Source organism: Triturus cristatus, chromosome 11 (genome assembly GCF_964204655.1).
Source record: "Triturus cristatus chromosome 11, aTriCri1.1, whole genome shotgun sequence".
NCBI lineage: Eukaryota > Metazoa > Chordata > Amphibia > Caudata > Salamandridae > Triturus > Triturus cristatus.
In genome coordinates, this window is record NC_140594.1 from 1175299577 (window position 1) to 1175322849 (window position 23273).

Consider the following 23273-nt stretch of genomic DNA (forward strand, 5'->3'; position numbering starts at 1 on the left):
GCGGTTGCGGTCTTGGTTCCGTGGCAATGGTACCCCGGATATATATCAGGCTCGAACTTCCCTTGCAAAACAAAAGAATAGACCGCACTCTTGATGAAATTGGATTATACGGTTTTTATTTCCGTATACAAGCGAACAGGATGCGTTTCGGCTTCGCGCCTTTTTCGTATTGTGTAACATTCACAAAAATTGTCGCCATTTTTAATCAGTTCAACCAAGGAATGTTTCCGGACCAAATTACTTCATTTCCGGCCAGCATGAAGGTAACCATAGCAATCGATACACACAATGTTAAGGCACACATTGTAGATTAGTGGCGGCCATCTTAAGCTGATGAATGGCTGTATATCGATCATTATTTATCTAAATGGTTTTTACATGTGATTTGAACATGTTACAAGAAATTTTGGCCCTGAATGGGCAATTTGATTAGGAGATGCGAACAGTATTACATGTTAAAGTATAAATTGACGAAAGATATTTTGCCCTGTATGGGCAGCGTGTGTGAGAATATTTACAGCGTAACTTAAGTTTCAAGAGGTTTTCATATTTCATAGCGATCTTGAACCATTTAGAAATATATCCATAATTACATTTCGTAATCATTTGTTCTCTGATACTGTATCGCATACATCTTACAAAGGTAATGTCTAATTCATGTAAGAATCTTCTAAAATGACAATAATATTCTTATGTTGGCCCTGCAGGATAATTATGTGTCAAGGAAGTTAACCTAATCTAAATAACAATTAAACAGATTTAGACATTCTAGTCATCAGGAGTATCTGAGTAAATCAACTTCACAATGAATTATATAATTTATAACGAACTTGTTACATATATATATATACTCACCACAGAGACAGGAGGCGCCTCTTTAAGATTCCAAAAGAGTGGGACTGACGTCTAAGATGGATGCATCTGAGGAAGGCTGTATGCTGAAATGCGTCATGCTCGAATCTTACAATTAAAGGTCTTTTCTGAAGCCCCGCTGTGTCCCTCGGTCTTTCTCGTATTGGAGGGTTTTAGTTGCTACATGTTGTGTGTCTTGCCAATGACATGCGACGAAGGACCCTTTCATTAAGTGGTCGCGACTAATATTGGCGTTTGGAGGAGTGGTGTCTGAGGTATCAGTCAGTCGTGACCCGCCAACTGGCCCCCGGAGTGCATTGGAGACTGTCAGCAGTGCTGAGCCATGACTGCGTGGCTTGTCGCAGTCATTGTACGGGCGTCAGGAGTCCCCAGCGCCGGCGGGTTGGATGTGCTGAAAGTAGGGGACAGGAGACCTTTGATTCTAAGTCTGGCCAAGTCCTCTCCCTGGCAGAGCATCGAAACATCTTTTTGACATTCAGGTCACCAGAGTGTTGCTTTTTGGGATCGGTAGTTTGTGCAACCTGAACTATCGGATCAGCTATGCACCAGGTGTGTGCCTCACAACGGAGGTAGGAGGCGCCTATTTAAGATTCCAAAAGAGTAGGACCGACGTCTAAGATGGAGGCATCTGAGGAAGGCTGTATGCTGAAACGCGTCATGCCCGAATCTTACAATTAAAGGTTTTTTCTGAAGCCCCGCTGTGTCCCTCGACTTTCTCGTATTGGAGGGGATTTGGTTGCTACATGTGGCGTGTCTTGCCAATGACACGCAACAAGGGACCCTTTCATTAAGTGGTTGCGACTAATATTTGCATTTGGAGGAGTGTTGTCCGAGGTAGCGGTCTGTCGTGACCCGCCAACTGGCCCCCAGAGTGCATTGGAGACTGTCAGCACTACTGAGCCATGACCGCATGACTTGTCGCAGTCATTATACAGGCGTCAGGAGTCCCCAGCGCCAGCTGGCTGGATGTGCTGAAAGTAGGGGACAGGAGACCTTTGATTCCAAGTCTGGCCAAGTCCTCTTCCTGGCACCGCAGCGAAACATCTTTTTGACATTCAGGTCACCAGAGTGTTGCATTTTGGGATCGGTAGTTCGTGCAACCTGAACTATCGGATCAGCTGTGCACCAAGTGCGCGCCTCACCACGGCGGTAGGAGGCGCCTATTTAAGATTCCAAAAGAGTGGGACTGACGTCTAAGATGGAGGCATCTGAGGAAGGCTGTATGCTGAAACGCGTCATGCCCGAATCTTACAATGAAAGGTCTATTCTGAAGCCCTACTGTGTCCCTCGATCTTTCTCGTATTGGAGGGGATTTGGTTGCTACATGTGGCGTGTCTTGCCAATGACACACGACAAGGGATCCTTTCATTAAGTGGTCGCGACTAATACTGGCGTTTGGAGGAGTGGTGTCCGAGGTGTCGGTCAGTCGTGACCCGCCAACTGGCCCCCGGAGTGCATTGGAGACTGTCAGCAGTGCTGAGCCATGACTGCGTGGCTTGTCTCAGTCATTGTACGGGCGTCAGGAGTCCCCAGCGCCGGCGGGTTGGATGTGCTGAAAGTAGGGGACAGGAGACCTTTGATTCTAAGTCTGGCCAAGTCCTCTCCCTGGCAGCGCATCGAAACATCTTTTTGACATTCAGGTCACCAGAGTGTTGCTTTTTGGGATCGGTAGTTTGTGCAACCTGAACTATCGGATCTGCTATGCACCAGGTGTGCGCCTCACAACGGAGGTAGGAGGCGCCTATTTAAGATTCCAAAAGAGCGGGAGGAGGAGCCTAGCGCGCAACCAAGATGGCCGCGTAGGTGCGAGGCTCCCGAGGACCACCACGACCTCCTGAATTAATCCTGGCTATATCCTGTCCTTGTTGAGGGGACTGCATCGGTGAACCCGAGCTGAGGCGCCATCCGTTTTTCCTTTTCGAATCGGACCCCGGACACCGGTGGGAGCACCGATTGAAGGTTGCGGCCTTCTCCGCGCTGGCCCCCCGGATTGGAGTAGTGGGGCGATCCGGGGACAAAGCGAACAACAGCGGCGGGCAGGGCTGGGCGACTCGCGTATCCCGTGCTTTCACTTTCGCTTTTGCGCTCTCCTTGCCCTCAAGCGAGGTAGGGTTGCGGAGCGGGGTGCGGTGGTGTGGCCTTGTCCAGGTGCCCGGCTGACCCGCCGGCCGTGAGTCGTCCTGCGGCCCAGTGGTTGCCCTCCCCCCCCCCGGAACCCGTGAACTGGTTTATCGGCCCTTTCGAGGAGATTGGCACGACGGTGGGAGAGCAGGCATGTCCACCAAACAAGATGGCGACCGGGCGAAGGTGAAGACGACCCGCCGCGGCCCGGCGCCTCAATCCAACAGTATGGACCGCTACACCCTCCAGAAGGGATCTCCGGAGACATCGCGCACATCCCCGGCGGGCCCGACGGAGGCATCTGCTCAACCGGTGGATCTGACCCTCCGGGACGTCATGGGCGCCATCGCAGAGATGAAGGCCTCGGTGGACCAGCGCTTCGACACCCTAGCGCAAAAGATAGACTCGGTCCTGGTGGATGTTAGCCTTGTGAGGGCTGACTTGTCCAAAACCAACGACCGGGTCGATTCCCTGGCCCACACCACAACGAGCCTCACGACGGACGTGGTGGCCCTCCAAAAGGAGGTGCGCCGGCTTGGCCAGGCGAGCGCCCTGATGGACCGGCGACTGGAGGATTCCGAGGGTCGGGCCCGGAGGAATAACGTTCGCATTGTGGGAGTGCCGGAGGGACGAGAGGCGGAGGCGGCAGATCTTTTTGTGGAAGAATTGATCCTTACCCATCTCCAGCCCCGGGGGCTGAGTAAGCTTTTTGCGGTGGAACGTGCTCACCGGGTCCCTGGGGGCAGACCTAAGGCCGGTGCCCCGCCGCGGCCTCTCATTGCCCGGATTTTTAATTTTCGGGACAGAGACGCTATCCTGCAGACCTCCAGGCAACAGGGACCGGTCAAGCTTGATAACATGGATGTGCATTTCTACCCAGACTTTACTCCGGCGGTCCAAAAACAGAGATTGAGTTTTCTCGGAGTTAAACGTCGCCTACGGGACCTGAACCTTAAGTACTCAATGCTTTTTCCAGCTAAGCTGAGGGTGGAGGTGGATGGGCGCACACACTTTTTTGACCGACCCGAGGCGGCTGGGGACTGGTTGGACACTCTGCCTGGAGATCGGGGCCGAGGGGGTGGGGGGGGTGCGGTTGGCGGGGAGGGCCCGCCGGATCAGAACTGAGGGGTGAAGAATAGGCCTTGCTCTGGACAACATTCCTTTACCATTTACTGATCGTTTATGTTCCCCTCCGATGGAGGTCGTGTGGGGTCTGTTGGGGGCTTCCCTCCTCCTCTGGGGGACTAGTTAGTTTTTCATCTATGGGGCGACAGGCACACTGCACTTTGGGGGGGCTGTTCGGGCTCATGCAGGGGTGCAGGGAGGGGGGAGTTCTGTTGGGATGGGGGGGTGGGGGGGTGTGTTGTTTGTTTGCACCGCAAGGCAAGCCCTTTACTGTATTGTTGCTCTCGAGATGCTCTGTGGGGGACGACTGATTGCTTCTACGTATGATGGGGGGTAGGGATTTGACTGTGTTGTCATGGAATGTTAACGGCCTGGGGGACAGGATTAAGCGTGGTGTGGTCCTGCAGTACCTGAAACGTATCTCACCAGATGTTGTCTTCCTGCAGGAGACACACCTTATAGGTAACTCCTTTCATGCCATGAATCGGCGAGGCTATCGTTTGGTGGCCCATTCGGGCTTCACCTCGGGCTCGCGGGGGGTGGGTATCATGATTAAGAACTCGCTCCCGTTGGAGATTGATGAGGTGCGCCATGATGAGAGGGGACGCTACACTGTTCTGGTGGGTAGAATGGAGGGTAGAGTGTTTGTTTTTATATCAGTGTACGTCCCGCCTGGGTTACAATCTACTACATTTGCGGACTTGGGGCGCCTCCTCCTGGACCTCCCGGGTGGCCTGCTGGTGGTTGGGGGGGACTTTAATGCGGTAGTTTCTGGGTCTATGGATCGCCATCCCCCTAGGGACCTCCCCCGGGCACAGGCCTGGCTGTCCGGCCTTTTAGATACTCTGGGCCTGGTGGATTGCTGGCGACTAAAGCATCCCGCACAGCGGCAATACACCTTCCACTCGGGTGCCCATGGTAGCCTCTCGCGGCTTGATTACATCCTTGTCCCGGCGGCCTATGCTGGGAGGGTGGGAGAGGTGTGCCATCTGGCGCGGGGCATTTCAGATCACTCCCCAGTACTGTTACATTTCGATGTCTTCCCTAGGGGGGAGGGCAGGGTGGCTCCAATCAATGCTTGGTACTTGCGTGACCCCACTATTCGTGCCGACTTGATCAAATCCTTACAGAGATACTTTGATGAGAATGTGGGGTCTGTCCCTTCGGCCATCTCCCTGTGGGAGGCTTTTAAGGTAGTTCTCAGAGGGGAGGCCCTCTCCTTTATCTCCCATGCCCGGAGGCGCGAGCGGGAGGAGGTAACCCGGGTGGAGGCCGAAATTGCGGAACTGGAGGGTGACCTGGGGAGCGGGGTAACAGACGCCAAGTTGCATGTTCTGCACCTCAAGCAGGCGGCCTATAGGGCCCTCGTCACGGAGGCGGCCAGGGGCCTCAGTAGAGAGCAACAGGGGCGACTGTATGATGTGGGTGATAAGGCTGGTAAATTGATTGCGTGGTTGGACAAGAGGGAGAGAGCGAGTCGTGTGGTTCCTTTGATTGAGGGGATGGATGGTGTGCCTGTCACCGAGCCGGAAGCCATTGTCTCCTGCTTCGCGGATTACTTCCGCGAGGTGTACTCCCCGGTTTCTCCCTGCTCGGAGGAAGATTCCCATGCCCTGCTTCGGGACATCGCGCTGCCCTCCCTTACGGTGGAGGACAGGGATTTGCTGGACGCTCCTCCCACCTCGGACGAAATTGCCCTGGCTATTCGCTCGGTCGCATCCGGCAAGGCCATGGGCCCCAATGGTATCCCCATCGAGCTTTACAAGCTGCGACCGGATGTACTGGCGCCCCACCTGCGCGCCATGTTCCTGGCGGCCCACTCGCAGGGTTCCCTCCCGCCGGACCAGCGTCTGGCCACAATCGTGGTGATCCACAAGGAGGGGAGACCCCGTGAGCGGGTTACATCCTATAGGCCTATCTCGCTCTTGAACGCGGAGCCCAAAATCCTCGCCAAGGTACTGGCCAACCGGCTGGTTGGCGTGGTGGGCGATTTGGTCCACCAAGACCAATCTGGCTTTATACCCCATCGCAACACGGCTCTTAATCTGCGACGCTTGCATGGGGTGCTCGCGCGTGTCCCGTTTGTGCGGGAGCCGGCCATCTTGGCGTCCTTAGACGCCACCATGGCGTTTGACACGCTTGAATGGCCATTCATCTGGGCGATGCTGGCGAAATTTGGATTTGGACCGGGATTCATTAGCTGGGTCAAATTGTTGTATTCGGGCCCATTGGCGCAGGTGGTGGTGAATGGGCGAGTTTCGGCCCCCTTCGCGCTGGGGCGGGGCACGCGTCAGGGTTGCCCCTTGTCACCGCTCCTGTTTGCATTGGCCTTGGAGCCCTTGGCGGAGTGGCTGCGGTGGCACCCCTCTATCCGTGGTCTCCGCTGGATCCCCGAGCATGAGGACCGCGTGTCCCTCTACGCCGATGATATCCTTTTGTATCTCGCCTCCCCGCGTAACTCGCTGATTGTCCTGGTTGATGTTTTGCGCTCCTTCGGTCGTAACTCAGGCCTTGTCATCAACTGGGCGAAATCCTGCGTGTATGTGCTCTCCGGGGAGGCTCCGGCCCTACCACGGGACTGCCCGATCCAGATTGCCTCCCAGGGGTTCCGGTACCTGGGTATATATATTACTCTAGACCCGGAGGCCCGCTACGAGCGGAACTTGCTACCCCCCCTCCAGCGCTTGCGGGAGGACGTTGCGCGCTGGCGGCGTCTTCCGCTTTCGCCGCTTGGCCGAGCGGCCTTGTTTAAGATGATGTCCTTGCCGCGCTTTCTGTATGCGCTTCAGAACACTATGGACTTGGTTCCGGCGCGCTACTTCCGTGAGGTGGAGAGCCTGCAGCGGCGCCTGTTCTGGGACGGGAGGCCGCGTATTGCTCTGGCTAAATTGACGCTCCCGTGGTACGATGGGGGGGTTGCCCTCCCGGAAATTAAACGGTATTACTGGGCCTCCCAGCTCGCTGCGATTAATCATGGCCTTTACGGGCCCGCCCTGAACCCGGCATTTGAAATGGACAAGATGCTCCTGCCCGGTGGCGACTACAATCGAGCGCTCTACTCTGGCGCGCCCGACTCCCGTCTGACGGGACCGACGCGTGTCATGGTGCGTGTCTGGCACGCGGCTAATGCAGCGATGGGGTGGAAGGACCGTTTGACCCGGGCGACACCGCTATATGCGTCTGAGAGGTTGGGCTCCCTGTGGACATCGAAGGGCTTCGAGAAGTGGGACACGATCGGAATCAGCACAGTGGGAGACCTCTGGACAAGGGGTGGATTCAAAACTTTTGAGACGCTGCGGACGGAATTTCAGCTGCAAGGCAGTGAGTACTTTCGGTACTTACAAGTCCGCCACGCGCTGGGCTCCGTCTTCCCTGATGTCGCGTCCATTCCGGAGTCTTCCCCCCTGGAGGACAGAGTGCTGGATGGCCATGTCCCAGACAGCACGATCTCCCTTATATATAAAAAACTGATCAACGACAGATCGTGCCTGCTGACTAGTCTCCGCGAGGCCTGGGTTGCCGACGGGCTGGAACTGGACGACGAGGACTGGATTTCCGCGGTGGCCTCTCCGAAGGAGGTGGCCATCCCGGCTCGCCTTCGCTTCGTCCAGCTTAAGATCCTCCACCGGGTTTACGTGACGGGGCCAAGGCTTCTACGTATGGGCTTTGTTGGTGACGGATTGTGTAAGCGTGGCTGTGGTGCCTTGGCAACTTTCATGCATATTCTGTGGGAATGCCCACAGGTGGAGCGATTCTGGCGTGGTGTGCATGAGGTCCTGCGTGTGGTGACGCGTGTTGCGCTGTTGCCTGAAGCGAGGAGATGCTTGCTGAATGTGTGGGAACCAAATGACTATTCGGTCCCGCAGACGCGGTGGGTGACTCTGGGATACATGATAGCTAAGCGCGACATTGCTCAATTGTGGGGATCCCAGTGGCCCCCAGCGGTGTTGGCCTGGAAAGAACATATGGATTGGTGTATGTTTCGTGAAAAGGTAGTGTATGTGGCGAGGGGTAAGCCTGGGGCGTGGGTGAAAATCTGGGGCCCCTGGAACGCCTATCGCGGGGGTATTTGTGAGCCGCCACTGCTACCGGCCGCCTCACCAGCTCCGTCCCCCTAGCCGACCCCCTCCCCCAGCCACGGGCGTGTGGTTCCCCTGTCCCTGATCTATTCCCATTCCCCTCTTCAGAGTTTGGCTGCTGGTTGGGATCCCCCACTTAAGGAGCACGTGCCGTCACTTTGGATGGCGGGTTGCCTTGCGGGTGTGGTTTTTTGTGTTGTTCTGTTTTGAAAAAAGGAAACCGTATTGTGGGCTTGGAGTTGTGTGGCCTGCGCTATTGATATCTCCTGATTTACCGATCTGCACCGCCAAGAGACTCTTACTGTAGGTATGTCATGTGCTTCTGCCACTCTAGCGGCCGGCCGGATGGTTGTAGGCCCATACTTGTAACTTTTTTTAACATGTAATAAACGGTTTCAAAAAAAAGATTCCAAAAGAGTAGGACTGATGTCTAAGATGGAGGCATCTGAGGAAGGCTGTATGCTGAAACGCGTCATGCCCGAATCTTACAATTAAAGGTCTTTTCTGAAGCCCCGCTGTGTCCCTCGACTTTCTCGTATTGGAGGGGATTTGGTTGCTACATGTGGCATGTCTTGCCAATGACACGCAACAAGGGACCCTTTCATTAAGTGGTTGCGACTAATATTTGCATTTGGAGGAGTGTTGTCCGAGGTATCGGTCTGTCGTGACCCGCCAACTGGCCCCCGGAGTGCATTGGAGACTGTCAGCACTGCTGAGCCATGACCGCATGACTTGTCGCAGTCATTATACAGGCGTCAGGAGTCCCCAGCACCAGCTGGCTGGATGTGCTGAAAGTAGGGGACAGGAGACCTTTGATTCCAAGTCTGGCCAAGTCCTCTTCCTGGCACCGCAGCGAAACATCTTTTTGACATTCAGGTCACCAGAGTGTTGCAGTTTGGGATCGGTAGTTGGTGCAACCTGAACTATCGGATCAGCTGTGCACCAAGTGCGCGCCTCACCACGGCGGTAGGAGGCGCCTATTTAAGATTCCAAAAGAGTGGGACTGACGTCTAAGATGGAGGCATCTGAGGAAGGCTGTATGCTGAAACGCGTCATGCCCGAATCTTACAATGAAAGGTCTATTCTGAAGCCCTACTGTGTCCCTCGATCTTTCTCGTATTGGAGGGGATTTGGTTGCTACATGTGGCGTGTCTTGCCAATGACACACGACGAGGGATCCTTTCATTAAGTGGTCGCGACTAATACTGGTGTTTGGAGGAGTGGTGTCCGAGGTGTCGGTCAGTCGTGACCCGCCAACTGGTCCCCGGAGTGCATTGGAGACTGTCAGCAGTGCTGAGCCATGACTGCATGGCTTGTCGCAGTCATTGTACAGGCGTCAGGAGTCCCCAGCGCCGGCAGGCTGGATGTGCTGAAAGTAGGGGACAGGAGACCTTTGATTCCTAGTCTGACAAAGTCCTCTCCCTGGCAGCGCAGCGAGACATCTTTTTGACATTCAAGTCACCAGAGTGTTGCATTTTGGGATCGGTAGTTCATGCAACCTGAACTATCGGATCAGCTGTGCACCAGGTGCGCGCCTCACCACGGAGGTAGGAGGCGCCTATTTAAGATTCCAAAAGAGTGGGACCGACGTCTAAGATGGAGGCATCTGAGGAAGGCTGTATGCTGAAACGTGTCATATCCGAATCTTACAATTAAATGTATTTTCTGAAGCCCCGCTGTGTCCCTCGATCTTTCTCGTATTGGATGGAATTTGGTTGCTATACATATATACTATATATATATATACTATACTATAATATATATACTATATGAGATATAGGGTGGTAAGGGTATTTTTAGGGATGGGTAAGGGTATAGGGTGGGGGTGTGAGAGGCCTCTCTTTTTTTCTCTCTGTATATATCTATATCTATATCTACATCTATATCTATCTATCTATCTATATATATATATAAAATATCAAAATCCTGTTGTGCCTGGGATCCCCCAAGAAACAGGTATGGACCACAGTGTGTTTGTCGTAGTTTTTAAGGTGCGGTTTATTGTAGTCAAATTAGCAGCATATTCAGCATTTCATCATTTCAGCATTACGCGTTTCGACAGTGAAACACTGTCTTGATCACATATATATATATACACACATACATACATATAGGAGTTTGACTTACTCTGAATTTACTTACCTTGCGTGGTAAAGAACGATCTGAAAGCATCTCGTTTGAAGACACTTCAGTTATATATAAATCAGCACCAAGAGACCCCTTTATGAGGTGTGCCTTCCAAGGGCATTTATTTTAGTTGCATCACACTTTTTTGATGCTTATTGAAGGTCTTCAAAAGGCTCTTTAACTCGAAGGATCTTCTCACATCCACGGGTTTCTTCCTAGCTCCTGGGCTAGGACAATTACATTGGTCCATTTCATTATGTGTTTTTTTGTTATTGCTGTTATTATTATTGTTCCTGATAAATATCTCAACGTAGAATTGCTGACCATGGAAGAAGGATGGGATGGGTAAGGTATCGAATAGTTTTACTTTCTTGGGATCTGCTTGACTGGCCGCCGGGTCCAGCAGCAAAGTGAAGATCACTTTTTGCGGATATCATCACCTTGTATGTCCTTAGATTGTCTAATTTCCTCATACTTGGTGATTTTAACATACATCACGATGACCATGCCAGTACGGTTACCTCCCATCTATTGGATGCTTTAAAGGCGCTTATTCTAGTCAAATGAGTGAATGGTTCTACACATCTAGCGGGCCATACATTCGACCCTATTTGTTCCAAATGGACGCTACTTGAGGTTAAACCACCCATTCTGTAGTAGGGGATCTCTGTGTATAGTCATAATCTAGTGAATAGTCCCGCCCATGTGCGCGGACCCCGGAGCAATAAAAATAATCTCTTAAATTGTCAAGCCATGCAGACCTGCAGCTACACTTAAGAGAGAATTCAAAGACAGATAATGCAGCCTATATCCACAGGCTACACTGCCCAGTACTTCAACTAGAAAATTCCACCAACATCCACAAACAGCACTGTGAGAAGTTGGCCTGATGTATGATGTCACTTGTTCTAGTGTACACCTTATATCAGTCCAAACAACCCTTATGGTGATTGGTTGTAAAGTCAACCTTATAGACCAGCTATCCTAGTGGTAGCATGGACAAGAGCAGTCTTAGGCTAAACTCTGAATGGCATGTGAAGCCAGCTGTGATACCATATATAATCCCTTGAATACCAAATGAAAGGACACCACAACAGATATATATATAAAATAAAGTGTATTTATTGTAGACAAACCCTCAGCACTCTTTATGAGATTAGAGGTAAGTACAACACAGTCTTATTTAAGCATACATTAAGTCACACAGGTAAGTAATACAGTTAGGCCCTAGGGGCCACGCAAACCATATACTAAAGAAGTGGTATAAGGACCACTGTCACGGAAATAGGATAGGCCTAGGCCTAGGGAATCGCTGGGGCTACACTACACTAGCAACAGTTAGGAAGTGGGAGGCCCACGGGATTCAGGTGCAGAGTGGAAACACTCACGCGTAATGCGTAAAAGTCGATAGAATTACTAGCAGTTAGAAATTAACAGTTTAAGGACACTTCTGAAGCAGCTAGAGAGTCGAGACTCGGAAACTAGACCTTAGGATAGTCACTATCCTTGTGAGCACCGAAGTACCCAAGTTACCTAGCCCACGGACTGCGGGTGCATAGGTGTGAACTTGCGTCGGGTTTCGTCGTGGACTTCGATGGATGCCTGAAGGAAAGTTGCTGACAGGCGGTCAGTGAAGAGTGTCCGGTGGATCCCAAGGCTGGGATCAAGAAGAGAGGATACCTGCAAGCAGAAGGGACAGAGTCAAGGTCACTAGCCAGTGACCACGTGGAACCAGGAAGGAACCAGGCGATGTTGTGAAGATTGCAGGTGAAAGGTGAAGCTTGTCGCTGCAGCCACGGGTACCAGGAGACGTCGAGGACGATCAGGACCATGAGGCGAGCTGTCCCACGAAGGCTCTTGCTGTCGGCGGCGTCGAAGTCGAACTAGGACTCACCAAGCCTTGGCAAGCGGAACCCACGAAGAACGGAGGACTTGCTTCTGGTGCAGACCAGGAAGGGCTGGGGTGCTTCTCTTTTGCAAAGAAGCGGGAGCCAGTCTGGAGGAGCCAAACCAGCAGTGAAGAGTTCAAGGTGTGTCGTAACAGAGGCCGCTAGCCAACGGGCAAGCAACCGGACAGACGCGGCAAGCAGGAAAATGCAGAAGGGCCCCACGCAGGACTCGTGGATTGTGGGGGGGCTGATCTTCGGTGCAGATGGTGCTTGGGGTTGGGGCTTCTCAATCCCCGGTGCACAACTTCGAGGGTGCCTCAGAAGCTGCGCTGGAAGATACTCGCCACTTTTCCCAGGTAGCCGGTCCCACGTCTCTCGTCGCCTCCACGGATCTCAGATCGGCTGTGGATGTGGATCAGGGTCGGAGAAGTCTGGTGTCAAGATGTCCTTCTGCAGGATCCAATCGCAGCAATAACCTCCACCTCTGGACCTTCCAAACACCCTGAGTCACAGATGTATACAGGGAATTTGAAGGATACGGCGAGGGAAAAAACCCCAACAGGGGAAAAACCACAGGAAGGGAAGGGAAGGGACCGCAGGGAATGGAAGCTGTAAAATAAAACACATCGGTTAGTACATAGAAAATTCCTACTCTCAATAATATCTCGCTAGAGAGGGAGTGGTCACCTGCGTAGTCTCAGGAAGGAGACTTAAAGCGATGGTGCTCTCCTTGTCTTCCTTATCCTACACAACACAAGACAAAACCCCATTAGTAGGAACTAGTGCACTACTGTCTGAACCAAACACTTAGAAGAGGATAAACCACGCACCCTTCCTTAATGTACTTAAGCAGTAGTATGTATCCAAATGCCCCAAAGACGTGGTCTAAGCTAGTATTTCCTTAGTTCCAGCCAAGGCAATCCAAGCTACTGATATGGAGGTTCCCCGTGTATATTCCTTCATATACACCGGAGCCCACTTGACTCCTCACCTCCCAAAGGTCCGTCAAACACGGCAGGGCGTAGTGTATTTACTACTGCCGTCCGCTTTGGCATTTGTAAGTCCTTCCCCAGCACTCCGCCACTTGCCTTAAACGTACACGAAATCCTGTACACCTGAAATCATGACAGGCGACTTCGCCATGAAACTAGACGTCCAAGCAGCAATTAACTGTCCGGAAGGGAGACAGCCTGTCTCCTCCTTACGTCGCCGCACAATCCGCTCCGAACCAACAAGCACTAATACCGAATCACTCCCTACCTTTCAGGACGCTGGGAACCTGCACAAATCCTCTGAGAATTGTTCCGTCTTGACTGGAAGCACGAAAACGGGAGCAGCCGCTCCCGCAGTGTTCACCAAAATCACGAACACTTCCCCAGCTGCCACGCCTCCCTAAATCCTGTCCGGTTGCTCAGGCTCCTGGGAAATGTAGTTACAGCCCCGCTGGTCATGGGAACTGTAGTTCAGGCAGGCGCCACAGTTAAATCCTGACAGTATGTCCTCCTCCCATGCGCCTCCTAGGGCCCGGTTTGGAGGGATATCTCCTATGGAAGGAGGCTACGGCTCTCGGGGCGTGTATGTTACTCCAGGGTTCCCAGGAGTCATCTTCCGCCGCATAACCCTTCCAGGAAACCAAATACCAAAGCACCCCCCAACTTAGAGTCGCGTATGGACCGCACTTCGTATTCAAGACCGCCGTCTCTCTCCACCGGCGGGGGTTTTCGCTTCTGGGACGTGAGCGCCTTTTTCAATAAATGGACATGAAACACGGGATGGATCCTGAGGGAGCAAGGCAACTTTAGTTTGAACGCCACAGGATTGATTTGTCTCACTATCGGAAAGGGGCCAATAAAGCGTGGATGAAATACACTTCTGAGCTTAAATCGAATGTACCTGGTGGACAGCCAAACCTGATCCCCCACTTGAAACGGCGGGCAGGGATCTCTGTGTTTATCTTCCCACCGCTTATACACCTCCTTGGCCTTTAACAGATGTGTATGCAGGTACTTATGCACTTTCTTCAATTGTCGAACGCGAGCCAATACCGAGGGCTGGTTCGCTACATCCGGAGGGATGTGAATGGGTAAGGTGTTTGCATCATAACCATAATTGGCCTTAAAAGGGGACATGCCCGTGGAGCTATGCCACGCATTGTTCTATGCCAATTCGGCCAACCATAACAGGTCGACCCAAGATTCAAACGCTTCCTTAGAATAACACCGTAGGTATTTTTTCAATGTTTGGTTCACGCGTTCCGTCTGTCCGTCTGTTTGTGGGTGAAAACTCGTTGAAAGTGCTGCTTCTATTCCCAATGCCCGACACCAAGTTCTCCAAAAACGGGCAAGAAACTGCGGGCCCCTGTCCGACACTATCACCTGTGGAAGGCCGTGCAGCTGTATGACCTGAGAAGCCACAAGCTGGGCGGTTTGGCTCGCCGTGGGAAGGTTCGAACAAGGAATAAAATGACCCATCTTAGTTAAATTGTCAACTACTACCAAGATGGCTGAACAGCCTTGATCCAGAGGTAAGGCTGTGATGTAATCTAGGCTGATGTTCTGCCATGGGCGAGCAGGCGTGGGCATGGGCATTAATAGTCCTTTCCTCCTTGTGTTCTCTCCCTTAGATCTGGCACACTCCTCACATTCCTTTACCCACAAGGTAGCGTCCTTAACCAATGACTCCCACCAAAAATATCGTCGAAGCAGACTCACAGTCTTTGTAACTCCGGGATGACCTGCCATAGGCGTTACATGACACCAACCAAACGCCCTCTTCCTGATCTTAACATTGGGCAAGTACAAACACTCTCCCTGAAAAGGCAGCCCTTGTCTCACTACCCTTCCAGTTTTACAGGCGGCCCATTGTTCCCACGCCTTCAAAGACCTGGAACTTTTAACCATTTCCAGGAAATTCTCCGCCCGAACCACACATACTACTTTGGTTGCCGGAATAATGGCCTGAGGAACCGCTTCTCGCTGTTCTATTGGTATAGCTTGCCGGGACAAGGCGTCTGCTTTCTTGTTGTCAATGCCAGGTCTATAGGTTACGACAAAGTTGTACTCGGCAAAGAAAAGCATCCATCGCATTTGTCTCTGTGTCAAATGCCTAGCCGAAGTCATATACTGGAGGTTGCGGTGGTCGGTATAAACGGTCACCGCGTGGCAGGCCCCCCACAGATATTGCCTCCACTCCTGAAAGGCACGCTTAATAGCGAGAAGTTCTTTTTCCGCTATTGTATAGTTGACCTTCGCAGGGCTCAACTTTCTTGACAGATATGCCACAGGATGGAGGTGGCCCGAGTGCGCATCTCTCTGAGACAGAACAGCCCCTATGGCTTCCTCCGAAGCATCAGCTTCCACCACAAAGGGATGTTCCAACACCGGATGTGCCAACACCGGCGCCGTGGTGAACGCCCTTTTTAAGGCCTTGAATGCTTCATCGGCCTCTCGGGTCCATGTAAAAGGTACCCCCTTTCTTAATAACCAAGGTTATGGGGACAGCCTTCTGGGAAAACTGTACAATGAACCGGCGGTAGTAATTGGCGAACCCCAAAAAACTCTGCACTTCCCGCACGTTTTTTGGGGCCGGCCATTCCTGAACCGCCCGGACCTTCCGATCCGACATCTGCAACCCCTTAGGACTGAGGTTCACCCCCAGAAATTCCACCTCATGTACCCCAAACTCGCACTTGCTCAGTTTCACGTATAAGTGATGCTCTCTCAATCTCTCCAAAACTTGTCTCACATGTTCCGTATGGCCAGATTCATCCTGAGAGTATATCAATATATCATCGATATACATGACCACAAAACGATCCACGTACTCCTTCAACACATCATTAATGAAAAATTGGAAAGCCGCCGGGGCATTGCAAAGCCCGAACGGCATCACCAAATATTCATAAAGTCCATAACGCGTCTTGAACGCCGTCTTCCACTCATCCCCCTCGCGTACTCTGACCAGGTGATAAGCCCCCCGCAAATCCAAACGGGTATAGATCTTTGCTTCCCTCACCTGATCAAGCAGCACTGAGATGAGGGGGAGAGGATAACGGTTGCGCACGGTGTTTTTATTCAAGACGCGGTAATCCACACAAGCCCGTAAATCCCCGTTGGCTTTTGAAATGAAAAAAATAGGGGACGCGGCAGGGGAACGGGAAGGCCTAATAAACCCCAAACGGAGATAGTGATCCAGGTACTCCTTTAGGTGCACCGTTTCCGATACTGACAAAGCATATACTCTACACTTGGGAATGATAGCTCCCTCCACCAAGTCAATGCGGCAATCATACTCCCGATGTGGGGGGAGTGATTCCGCCTTGATTTCACTGAACACATCACTATATCTACTGTATTCCACCGGGAGTTGAACGTTGGTTTCCACGGCCGTAGCCGCCAAATACGGTGTGGCCAACACCGCTACATGCACAGGGGAACTAGGCATAACATGATCTTGACAGAACTCGGGCAAGAAAAGGAGTGTCTTAGACCTCCAATCCACCACCGGGTTATGCCTACATAACCAAGGCATACCTAAAATGACCTCGTATTGAGGCGCCGCGATGATGTTTAAGGTCAACAGCTCGGAATGGGTATACCCTTCTGTAACTACAGAAAGACCTAGCCCGCTCGTTCTTTCCTTTATGCGACCTGATTTCAACGGTTGTCCGTCTACAGCCAAGATCTCCTCAGGGTTCTCTCTCGGGACACGGGGTAATGCCAAACGGGACACCAAGCCTTCATCTATAAAATTGCCCGTGGCTCCGGAGTCTAACATAGCCAGTACTTGGTGGATCTCCTGCTCGCAGGTAAGCGTCATACCGATGACTAGGTGTGCCTCTGTTTCCCCTATCCCCATAGTGGAGAGCGATGTGAGTTTCCATTCCATCCCTCCCTCAGCCTCTGCTCTCGGATTTTCCAACTGCCCCGTTTCAGATGATAGGGAAGAAACAGCGACTCTTTTGAATCTAGAAACACTAGGGATTTTGGGTTTTGATGGGCATTCTCTAACGTAGTGCCCCTTCCTCCCACAGTACATGCAAAGGCCCTGCGTTCGCCGGCTTTCTCTCTCTTCTTTTGATAACGGGGCGCGGAGGGCTCCGACCTCCATACGCTCAGGATTGCCGTCTAACCCTCCCGATGGCTTACGCGTGGCCCGATCATAACTGAATGATCCCCGGTCCCATTTATGCCGGCTACCCCCTCTTTCGGTCATGCGACTGTCTAGTCTTAATGCTAGATTAATCATATCCACGCACGTAGTGGGCTGTGGGTCTACTTGCGCCACCACGTCTTTCAAGTCCTCTTTTAACCCCTGATAAAAAAGAGACATTCGTTTTTCCTTGGGCCATTCTGCCTCCGCCACCAGTCTGTTAAACGTGGTCAAGTACGTAATGAGCTCACCCTTGCCCTGTCTCAATTCTAGAAGTTCCTTGTCTACGCTAAACGTCGTTGCCCTGCGATCAAACACCTTTTCGAATTCTGCCTTAAAGGCAGACCAATCAGACAGAATAGCATCATTGTTTTTAACTAATGGTGCGGCCCAATTGGCTGCGTCCCCCGCCAAATACGATATGGCAAAGGCCACTCGTGAGTGATTGGTCGGGAACGAAGCCGGTTTACACGAAAAGTGCAACAATATCTGTGTTAAAAAAACTTGTGTCTTACGAGGATCGCCTGAGAACCTTTCAGGGGTAGCCAAAGGAATGGGTGGTGGCACGGTCACCTATATAGAGGACGCCTGAGCAGATGCGTTAAAAGGATTCCTAGTTAACTGTTCAACCCTATCTCTCAACGCCGTGGTCTCAGCTCTAGCTGAAGCCAGCTCCTGCTGAACCAGGACTAAAGCATGCAACACATCCTCCATGGACGCCATTATTGCTACAACTGAACCGGGCAGAATGTAATTCGTGGGTTCGTGATTCTGTCAAGATGTCATTCTGCAGGATCCAATCGCAGCAATAACCTCCACCTCCGGACCTTCCAAACACCCTGAGTCACAGATGTATACAGGGTATTTGAAGGATACGGCGAGGGAAAAAACCCCAACAGGGGAAAAACCACAGGAAGGGAAGGGAAGGGACCGCAGGGAAAGGAAGCTGTAAAATAAAACACATCGGTTAGTACATAGAAAATTCCTACTCTCAATAATATCTCGCTAGAGAGGGAGTGGTCACCTGCGTAGTCTCAGGAAGGAGCCTTAAAGCGATGGTGCTCTCCTTGTCTTCCTTATCCTACACAACACAAGACAAAACCCCATTAGTAGGAACTAGTGCACTACTGTCTGAACCAAACACTTAGAAGAGGATAAACCACGCACCCTTCCTTAATGTACTTAAGCAGTAGTGTGTATCCAAATGCCCCAAAGACGTGGTCTAAGCTAGTATTTCCTTAGTTCCAGCCAAGGCAATCCAAGCTACTGATATGGAGGTTCCCCGTGTATATTCCTTCATATACACCGGAGCCCACTTGACTCCTCACCTCCCAAAGGTCCGCCAAACACGGCAGGGCGTAGTGTATTTACTACTGCCGTCCGCTTTGGCATTTGTAATCCAAGGACCAAATCGTAACCTCTTCGTGTCGGTAATGCGGAGAAGTCCTTGCCCAGCACTCCACCACTTGCCTTAAACGTACACGAAATCCTGTACACCTGAAATCATGGCAGGCGACTTCGCCATGAAACTAGACGTCCAAGCAGCTATTAACTGTTCGGAAGGGAGACAGCCTGTCTCCTCCTTATGTCGCCGCACAATCCGCTCCGAACCAACAAGCACTAATACGGAGTCACTCCCTACCTTTCAGGACGCTGGGAACCTGCACAAATCCTCTGAGAATTGTTCCGTCTTGACTGGAAGCACGAAAACGGGAGCGGCCGCTCCCGCAGTGTTCACCAAAATCACGAACACTTCCCCAGCTGCCACGCCTCCCTAAATGCTGTCCGGTTGCTCAGGCTCCTGGGAATTGTAGTTACAGCCACGCTGGTCATGGGAACTGTAGTTCAGGCAGGCGCCACAGTTAAATCCTGACATCTGGAAGTCAAGGCTCTGGTCGGGCTCTGCAGTCGGTCCCTCGTAGAACTTCAGCAAAGCAAAGGGTAGTCTCTTGATGGTGCCTGTTTGCACAGGGTAGCCACTCCATGGCCACAAGGGAGATTCTTCAGTCTTCTTCTTTCGTCGAATGTCGAAGGTCCAGAGTTTCTGTTCAAGTTGCAGGTTCAGGATAATCTAATCTCCTGGGGCCCAGCTACCACTCTTATACTAATCTGGGGGGCTGGGTTGCCTGCTAGGTCACGCCTTATGGGTGAGACCTGGGAGGGGGGTGGTTACACCCCCTTCCCTTTGTCCAGTTTCGCGCCAGGACTGGGGCTGGAGTGCCCCAGCCCGGTTTGAACTGGACTATGCACGGGACACCTTGTGTGCCCCAGGCATGTCTCATTCTTTTCATCCCTCCCTGCCCCAATACACTAAGGCCTGTCTGGGGTGGTGCTCGCACCTCCCAAGGCAGGAAACCTATTGTCCAAGCCTCCCTTGCCGGGATCACTCCCAGCAGCAGGAGGTCAGACTCGTGTCTGTGGCAGCAGCATCCATTTTGTGATGCTGGGGCTCTGGTTAACTTTAACCGAGTAAGTAGGTTACAACATGTCTTCTCCCTCTAGAAGGGAGAGATAATATCCTCATCCCCAGAAATGGGATGGGGGTATTATTCCAAAGTGTTAGACACCTTACACAACATGTTTTGATAAAGCCAAACCATAGTTACCATAACCGTTTAAGATTATAAGGCACTTTAAGAGTATATGGTAGGCTATATCATAGAACAGCTATAAGGACATGGTTCCGAAAGCTGCAGACAGGCTCAGCTCATGCCAGAGCACCATCTCACTTGTTACCAAGCACTCTGCCTCCAGGATTGTTAAGGCCTGCCATAGGAGTGGCTGATAGGTACACATGTGTCTATATGTAAGTTAGGTATAGGAATACTACACCTAAGCAAGGAGTGATTACACTACCTTGCCCCAGCTGAGTGATCAGCCAGTTGTGTCATAATGGAAGGCACAGGCCATGGGTGGCATAATACATGCTGCAGCCCCTGGTAGGCCTAGGGTACACCTATGCCCTGGGTACCTAAGGTACACTGTACAGGGGCCAATAAGGTGATCCTATCCAAATGGGTTATGCACCTAAAGTACATAGTATCAATTTAGAGAGAGAACAGCAGGGCTGTGGGTCTGATTAGCAGGCCCACAGCCACATCTAAGTCGAAAACCAGTAAAGCAAAAACAAAAAGTGGGGGTGAACATAGAAAGCAGACCCTACTCTCCTACAAGCACTGCCTGCCCAGCTTTTTCCACAGAGAAAAACCTGCCTCCACCAGCAAAAGCCTCTGGAATGATAGAGAGGAAGGAATGGACAGACAAGCCCCATAGACTGCCATTATGTGGCTCAGAACAGGATACTGTGCCTTTAAGAAAACTTTCCAGAACTTTTCCAGTATCCCAGAATGCACAGCAGGTCCCTTCTACTTTCAGTTCTTTTTTCCGGCTCCTGCTAGCAGGACCCTGGAGCATTAGCTCTTCATTTTTTGAGCTTTTATTCATTTTTAGTGATTTGTTTTCTGGATTTTGAAGTTTCACTCGACGTCTTTGGCCTTTCTCTACATTCTGCTGTGGTTTTTTGGCAGGATTTCTGCAGTTTTCTTGTCTCTATACAATTTGACAAGTGCTTTGACTGCGGTAGGAAATAAAGGCCAAAGCTAAAGCTCAAAGAGTTTGTCTTCTGTGCTTGCCTGTGTCTTATGTCTTTGACACCTGGCTAGGCATCTTCTTCAGCCTCTGGGTAAGGAGAGGGTAGGTCCTCTACCACGTCCCATGCTGTGGCCACGGGGGCTTTCCCCAGTAGGAACGCGACTGTAAAACGACGCGATTCCGGTCAGCATCGAGGACGGTGACGTCGAGAGCTGGTATGACACCAAATGCTCTCCGTCGACCCAAGAAAAAGCCCACATCAAGGAGTAGACCTCGACGTCGAGGTGATGCTTGACGTCGAGGGCTTGACGTCGAGGGCTTGACGTCGAGGGCTTGACGTCGAGGTGGTGCTTGACGTCGAGGTGGTGCCTGACGTCGAGGCGATGCCTGACGTCGAGGCGATGCTTGACGTCGATGCTTGACGTCGATGCTTGACGTCGATGCTTGACGTCGATGCGATGCTTGACGTCGACGTCGATGCGATGCTTGACGTCGACGTCGATGCGATGCTTGACGACATCGATGCGATGCTTGACGTCGACGTCGATGCAATGCTTGACGTCGACGTCGATGCTTGACGTCAAGACGCAGTGATGCTTGACGTCGAGACGCAGTGATGCTTGACGTCGAGGCGATGCTTGACATCGAGGCGATGCTTGACGTCGAGGCGATGCTTGACGTCGAGGCGCAGTGATGCTCGGCGTCGAGGCGCAGTGATGCTCGACGTCGAGGCGCAGTGATGCTCGACGTCGAGGTGCAGTGAAGTGAGTGTTGACACCGCTGTGGTGGTGACATCGCAGTGATGGCGACGTTGCAGTGATGGTGATGTCATGGGAAGGTCCCGTTCTGGACCTCGCTCCGTAGTGAGCCTATCATCATAGACAGGGACTTCGTTTTCCCGGCAACGTCGACTCTCGACGCTGAGCTGGGGTTGGACGCCGAGGAACCCTTCGGAGTCTGGGGCTACTTACACGTGGTCCGCTCAGAAGCGAGGGACTTTGGTCCCTTCGCTTAGTTGGGAGTGTCTGCGTACCGGCTCACCATCTAGGTCGCCTCCTGCTCCGCCCCCACTGGTGATACCACGGGGATGCCGCAGAATTCTCTCCGGCTCATCTCCCACTCACCGAGGGGCCTGTGGCTCCTCAGCCGGCGTCGGTCCCATGGACTCCGCTGTCTTCCATAAGGTCCCGTCGTCACCGTTATGGAAGGTCTCGGGTCAGGCATGCCAGGGATGCATCTTACGTGAGTAGGGAGAGGTGCTCTCCGGCTCTTACGAATTTCCCCCTTAGCGGGTTGTTCACTGGTGTGTGGTACTTGACTTCCAGTAAAGGAAGTTTCGTACACTGTCACCGGCCAGTAGATTTTGGCTTCGGAGCTGCCTGTATAGTTGACATCAGTGATGTGTAAGACTCTACAGATGAAACCTCTTGCTGGGCCGTTGTGATAAATCCCTGTGTGAGTTCCTTCACCAAAGTGTGGATCTCCTGCCCAGAGACAGGGATAGTCTAGAGGGCATGATGGTTGCGGATATATTCTTCGGCTCTGCAGCAGATATTTCGCTTCAGGCGAAACCTGGGCATTGCCATGGTTTTGTTCTACGGCGACATACTTGTCTTCGTCTGACATCTCTGAAGCCTGCGGCACAGCAGTGTGTTTCTAATCTCCCGTACCCTGCCGCAAATCTTGTGCTCCCATGCGGATAGCGAGGTGGCCCGCTTGAAGGCCGAGGCAGAGGCTTTGAAGGCTGTAGGTTGGGAGGGGCATGGAGAACGGCTTAAGGCCGTCCGCCCTCTCCAGCGGCGTTATGCCTCCCAGATTTTGTTTCTGCGGTCTCGGGCCGCCATTGAATCATTCAGGTGCTGAATGTCGTGCGACTCTTCCAGTTCTCCTCCAGCCCCTCCAACTCAATCGCGCTACATGCGCGAGTTGTAGAAGGAGGCCACCACCCTCTTCCAGTAAAGGAAGATAGGATCGGCTCCTCTGGGACGGAATGGAATGGGATGGTACTCACTGTTCCTTCTAGTGTGCAAGGGAGACATGACCGAGTTTGGACCCGTGTTTGGCATGCGACAAGCCGACTCGTGGGGTCAAAGAGTAATAAATTCCAGTGGAGGGCCCTGCATTAGATTTCCCCTCAACTTCATCAGGGAGACTGGCTATGCGCATTAGATCTGGAGGCCACAGATTCTCACGTACCCCTGGCGGGGACAATATCGCGAGTTCCCGCTTTTCACAGTGGGCAACGACCATTATCATTGCTTTGTGCCTCCTTTCGGCCTGAAGCCAACACCTCGGAATGTTCCATACGCAAGGACGT